This window comes from Apodemus sylvaticus, chromosome 4 (genome assembly GCF_947179515.1).
Source record: "Apodemus sylvaticus chromosome 4, mApoSyl1.1, whole genome shotgun sequence".
In the NCBI taxonomy this organism is placed as follows: domain Eukaryota; kingdom Metazoa; phylum Chordata; class Mammalia; order Rodentia; family Muridae; genus Apodemus; species Apodemus sylvaticus.
In genome coordinates this window covers 60,797,094-60,803,449 of record NC_067475.1, presented here as the reverse complement: position 1 = coordinate 60,803,449, position 6,356 = coordinate 60,797,094, and the positions used below count along the sequence as shown (strand labels likewise).

The window sequence follows — 6,356 nt, the reverse complement described above, 5'->3', positions numbered from 1 at the left end:
TGGAGACAGAGGTTGTGAGCTCAAATAAGCCTGGTCTGCATAGTGAGTTCCAGGGGAGCCAAAGCTACATAGTGAGACCCTATCTATAGACAGACAGATAGACAGACAGGCAGACAGAAGGCAAAGGGAGAGAGAGAGAGGAGAGTACTTCCTGTTAGGCGATGTTCCAGCTACCCAGATTATATTTGCTCACAACTGTGTTGCCATCTAGTGGTTGGGTTGATAATTCACTCAATTTATCTATCTATCTATCTATCTATCTATCTATCTATCTATCTATCTATTTACTGGTTTTTGGAGACAGGGTTTCTCTGTATAGCCCTGGCTGTCCTGGAACTCACTCTGTAGACCAGGGTGGCCTCGAACTCAGAAATCTGCCTGCCTCTGCCTCCCAGGCGCTGGGATTAAAGGCATGCGCCACCACTGCCCAGTGATTCACTCAATTTATTAAAAAAGGGATTACGGACTAAACATGAAGGGTTTTTTTGGGGTTTTGTTTTTTGTTTTTTGTTTTTTTTGTTTTTTTGTTTTTTTGGACACCAAAAGCATAAGGAAGATTTCATTCTACTTTCAAGTGTTTCGGCCCTGAGGCTGTAAAATATGTGGAGACAACACTCCTCAAGACTTATCACAATGAAATGTGAGCAAATTCCTGCGTGTCTTCACTTTCTGCACAGGTAGCCGTGAGCTTAGGTGTGTCCCTTAGGACATGCTTGTACTAGCTGTGTGGTAAGACTCCTCTTCCCCATTCTTGATGTTAAAATTTCTGTTTGGTGAATATTTATCAAGAACCTGATTTTTATTTCATGTTGGCTTCCTGGTCACTAAAATAATACAAATTACTAAATATTATCCTCAGTCTTAAAGGACACCTATCACCAGGAGGTATAGCTCCATCTTACCCATGAGAGGGCAGTAGAATACACACATGTAAATTAACGTATTTGTTCATCTTGGAATTCGAATCTTCATCTGCTAAAGAATCTTCTTGGATGCAAAGTTCAAATGGTAAATCTTAAAAACACTGTTTTAGTCCCAAATTTCATCTTGTACAACAATCTGTGATACTTTCCAAAGAGATTAGATTAAATGTTAGTCGTGGTGGCTCAGGACTATGCTGGCACTCCAGAAGCAGGGGCAGGGGGATGAGAAGTTTGAAAAATAATAAAGAATACACATCTCTACATTTAAAGACATACACATTAGGTAAGGCTTCAATGGAGTTTACAATTTCTTCCAAACCATATTCACATTTATTAACTCACTAGAGTATTTTAAAGGAACTGTCTATACTCCCTCACGGTAGAAAGTAATCCTTTATTGTCCCTTACCTCATAGCTTCACAAGGGATTGGGACATGCTGTCTTTTTTTTTTTTTTTTTTTGTCTTGGGTGAGTTGGCTAGTGGCAGTCATCGAGATGTGTAATTAAACACCTCTCTGTGGCAGTCTTCTATTTTGGTACCTCTGTGTGAACAAGCAAGGGAAGTTTGGTTACCAGACACAAGGTCGGATGGAGTGGGTGGGGTGGAGTGGGGCGGGGCGCGGTGAGGTGGGGCAGTTAGATCGTGCTGGAAAATAGGTTCCACTCATCCCAGTCTCGCAGAGTGAAACTGGGCTACTCTTGCAGCAGGCACAGAGCCATGTGCATACCTGAGCAAGATTGTGTGGTAGGGAGCGCTTAGCGTGAGTCTCAACCGGGTGTGGCAACCGAGGAGGCTCCGGGACTTGGCATCAAAGGCATCCGGCTTGGGATTCCAAACCTGGGGCCAGGTGCGTTATTGGCATCTCTCTTCTAGGTGACATTCCCGAGGACTGTTTGCTTCCTGAGCTGCTTTAGGGTTTTCTTAAAGAGAGATGCTGTTTGGCTCCTCTGTTTCTACTAGGCTCTACCTTGCCGTAAGGGTCTGTAGCGTGTAGTCGCACAGACCGTAGATCCGGAGGTACAGCTTTGGCTCCAAGCCTGGGCAGGGGCTGCAGCTTGGAACCGGCGCGGTCCAGCGCACACTGGTACCCCAGCGCCCTGGTCTCTGGAGAGACCACCTGGCGTGGGTTCGGAGCCTCGAGGAGAGGCCGGGAGGGGCGGAGCGGACTAGGCGAGCTCGGGGGCGTGGCCAGGCCGAAGGAAGGCGTGTCTTAGCCTGGAGGGCGGGGACTGCGGACCTGCGGGGGCGGGACGAAGAGGTTGGCTGTGGATCCCAGAGGCGGCCGACGGGAGTCTGGGATCCTGCGCAAGGCGGCGTCGTGACCCAGGCAGGTAGGCGACGGGATGCAGCCGGGGAGTGGGGCGATGGGACCTCGGCAACTCAGCTGTTGGCGTCGCCCCATGGCGTCCCGTGTGTCCGTGGTCAGCCGAGAGCTGGGTATCTCGGGCCAGGGGAAGGCGGGAGTCAGCCTGGGAGCCGCGGGCGTGGGCCGGGGCGCAGGGCCGGGGAGCCGGGGCGCTCGCCGCCCGGAGGAGACGCGCCTATCAGGCGGTCTTGAACTTGGACGTGCCCGGACGGAGCACTTCAAACAAGCGATAAAGCGCGTCTGCGCGCGCTTTGCCTCAGAACAACGGGGCAAGCACGATAGTGGAAGTCGTCGAGTAGTTTTTTAAAGTAAAAATCCGACAGTGGGACTGGAGTACGACTGTGGAGTAATCAGGAGAGAAGATGATGATTAGATCATGAGTCAAAAGGCTTAGCTCTGGAGCTCAGACCCGCAAACAAACCGTCACACCTCCGCCAGGGTTAACTCTCCCCGGTTTGTGTCCCCGGAGTGTAAGACTGGGACGCCCATAGGTGTTCTCACTACAAAAGTCAGGCATTGTTGTTTGATACGCACACATGCACCCTGGAGCGTGTGTATAGTCTGTAAAACTACTAAGTGCCTAGTACACAGTAGGCACCCTATAAACCTTTATCCTAAAGCTATTGATTCTCCTATATTATGTTAGAAAAATTCTAGCTTCTGTTTACTATGTAAATAAGTTATCTAAGCGTCATTTCCACACAATCACCATTGTTTGAAGACCAGAGCTATTCTTAACTGAGTCATGACATATTTTCTAAAATAGCATGCTATCTGTATACTGTAGTGGAATCATTTACCATTTACCACGAAGCTTGTACCAATCAGAAAATTTGTTACTTTGCCTTAGATAAGCTGAAGATATCTGATAAAGTGAGCTGAAAGTATTGCTTCAAAGCAAGACTCTTTCATTTATTTTTGTAAATTCAGGGGCTTCTTATAAGATCTGCGTTCTCTAAAACAAAATTAATATGTGGCTTTGGTACAGTTTTTATTATAGACATTTGTGTTCTTTACTTGTGTGTGTGCGCGCGTGCGCACACGTGTGTATGTGTGTATGGATTTTAGGAGAGATGGGGAAATTTAAAAAGAAATAGCAGTCTGTAACCACGAGGTTTCTACTACATACTTAAGAGTGATCTGGAGTCATTTCAAAGACAGAAATCAGGAACTGTAGTAATTGTGACTCAAGGCCTTTCATTAGTCTGTTGAATGTGGCAATAGACTTTTTTTTTAGATGCAGAAATATCAGTGTTTTTTTTTTTTTTTTGTTTTTGTTGTTTGAGAGCAGTAAGCAATTTCTTTCTTTTTCTTATTTAAAATTTAACATTAGGGCATGTTTGTCGCCAACATGCAGAGTTCTGGGTTCTGTCCCAGTACTTCATAACCGCTGCCATCCTACCCAGCATGAGAGAGGTGTTAGAGGGGTTCTGAGACTCCAGGTCACTCCTTACTAGATAGTGAGTTTGAGGCCAGCCTGGGATACGTGTGACTCCGTAACAAGGCAAAAAAATAAATAAATAAATTAAAAAAAAAAAAACCAAACCACTGTTAAAAAATTTCTCATATTACAGAGCTTGAGAGATGCTTTGGGAAATGCATAAATTTACATATAATGCTTATTATATGTAAATGTGTGGGCACCCAAGGCACTACAGAGGGCCATTTGTAAAACTTAATTTCTCCTTCTATTGAGTGGGTTCTGGGGATTGAACTTGGGCTCAGTAGCAAGCACCCCTACCTGCTGAGCTAAGTCATTAGTCCTTCTTTTCTGTCCTTGTAGGATGAAACTAGAGTCTTGGGGCTGGGGAGATGGCTCAGTGGTTAGGAACACTGACTGTTCTTCCGGAAGGTCCTGAGTTCAATTCCCAGCAACCACATGGTGGCTCACAACCATCTGTAAAGTGATCAGATGCCCTCTTCTGGTGGATCTGAATACAATTATGAATGTACTTAAATACATAAATTAAATAAATAAATAAATAAATCTTTAAAAAATAATTCAATCGAAAACCAAAAAAAATAAAATAAATAAAAAATAAATAATAAAAAAAAAGAAACTAGGGTTTTGTGACTACTGTTATCAGAGAGCCACATCCCTGGCTCCAACTGGAAATCATATTACTTGTAAACGATTTGTAGTGATCCTTGTTATAGGCAAGGATTTTAGAGCAATGCATAACACAATGGATTTTAGTGGAGTGCTAGAGGGAAAATTACTAGTAAATAATCTTGTGCCGCTTTAAGAGTTCTATTTGTGGGGCTGGAGATGACCCAGTGGTTAAGAACACTTGCTGCTCTTCCAGAGGACCTGACTTCAGTTCCCAGCACCCATGTCTGGTAGTTTATACCTATGTGGAACTCCAGCTACATGGGATCTGATGCTTACTTCTGCCTTTAAGGACAATTGTATACAGGTAGCATATGCTCACATATATATACATATAAATAAAAACAAATCACTAGTCCAGTGTAATGGTGCATGCCTTTACTCTGATCACATGGGGGAGAGACAAGTGGATCTCTTGAGTTCAAGGCCAGCTTGGTCTACATAAGGGAGAGTTTTAGGTTAGCCAAGGCTATAGTGAGATCCTGCTTTAAAAAAAAAAAAAGAACTTATAGAAAAAGAGTTTTATGGGCTAGAGAGATGGGTCTGCATTTAAGAGCACTGGCTACTTTTCCAGAGGACCTGGGTTCAATTCCCGGCACACACTGCTAGCTCATAACTGTCTGTAACTCCTGTTCCAGGGGATCTGACACCCTCACATAGACATACATGCAGTCAAAACACCAATGTACATAAAATAAAAATAAATAAATATTTTTTTTAAAAAGAAAAAGTTTTATTTAAATATTTTCAACAATTCAGTTGGAGAATAGGTTTTGGAAACATTTTGTCTGGTTGGGTTTTTTGTTTTCCAAGACAGGGTTTTTTTCTATAGCTTCACTGTCCTGGAACTAGCTTGGTAGACCAGGCTGGCCTGGAACTCCCAGAGATCTCCCTGCCTCTGCCTCTGAAGTGAAACTTAATTTTTGAAACAGGATCTTACTATATAACCTAGGTTAGCCTTTAACTCATTATGTAGCTCAGGCTAGCCTGAAACATGCAGTAATTCTATCTAGATCTGAGTGCTAGGATTTCAGTGTTTGCCACTATCTACACTTGGCTAAAACTATTTTAAAAACAAACTTTAATTCTGTACTGAATAATGAGTTCACTGAGAATTTGTAATGTGTTGATCTTATAGGGCAAATACCTTACATTCATCCTACTTACTGAGCACCAATCCCAAGGTGTAGTTTGGAACTTACATTGCAGGCATGCAGAGGAAGGATGCACTCCTGCCTAGGAGCGTATGCAGTCCTTCTGCTGAGTGGGCTAAGTACGTGCTGAAAGGCTATTTTGAAAGCTGACTAACAATAAGAGTATCAACTACTGTTTATGAGTCCTCCTCAGTGCAGGCAGTGCCCTGAATTCATTTCATGTATTAGTTTATTTCGTCCCCGCAAAAGGCTCTAATGAGGGATGCTGTCATCACTAGCTCCTCACTGAGAGGCATAGAGAAACTGAGTAACTTTCTTGCCACTAATTTAAGTATCACGGGGTTAGGCTATCAAGCTGCAGTAACACTGAACACAACCCTCAATCTCTATATTGAGTTTCCAATTCAGTAAGACCCAGTGGAATCTAATAGGCATTTAAAAGAAGAATTTTTATGAACTAAAAATGAGACAGACGAGAGAGAGAGAGAGAGAGAGAGAGAGAGAGAGAGAGAGAGAGAGAGGAACAGACAGAAAAACTGGTATTACAAGATATAGAGGCATGTCCAAGCTACAATTTAATTATACTTTGCATGTAAAACTTGTGTGTGTGTGTGTGAGATGAATGACATGGGATTCTTCTTGTTTTTAAACTCCCAGCTACTTAGGGTATTATCTTAGCAATATAAGAGGTATCTGTTTTTCAATAAGAAGTTTAAAAATACCTGTTTTCAAACCGTGATTTAAATGTTAGCTACAAGAAAAAAAAATGTACCAAGCATGGTGGGACATCCCTCTAGCTCCA

The 6,356-nt window shown here is 43.2% G+C and overlaps 1 protein-coding gene across 1 annotated transcript in view; it reads left to right on the top strand.

Moving 5' to 3' along the window:
• Nucleotides 1-2,167: 2,167 nt before the first annotated feature.
• Nucleotides 2,168-6,356, top strand: part of Dennd2c (DENN domain containing 2C) — a 75,811-nt gene continuing 71,622 nt past the window's right edge. The window contains exon 1 of the mRNA XM_052179615.1: nt 2,168-2,255. The gene's annotated coding sequence lies outside the window, so the exon portion shown is untranslated. The remainder of the gene's footprint in view (nt 2,256-6,356) is intronic.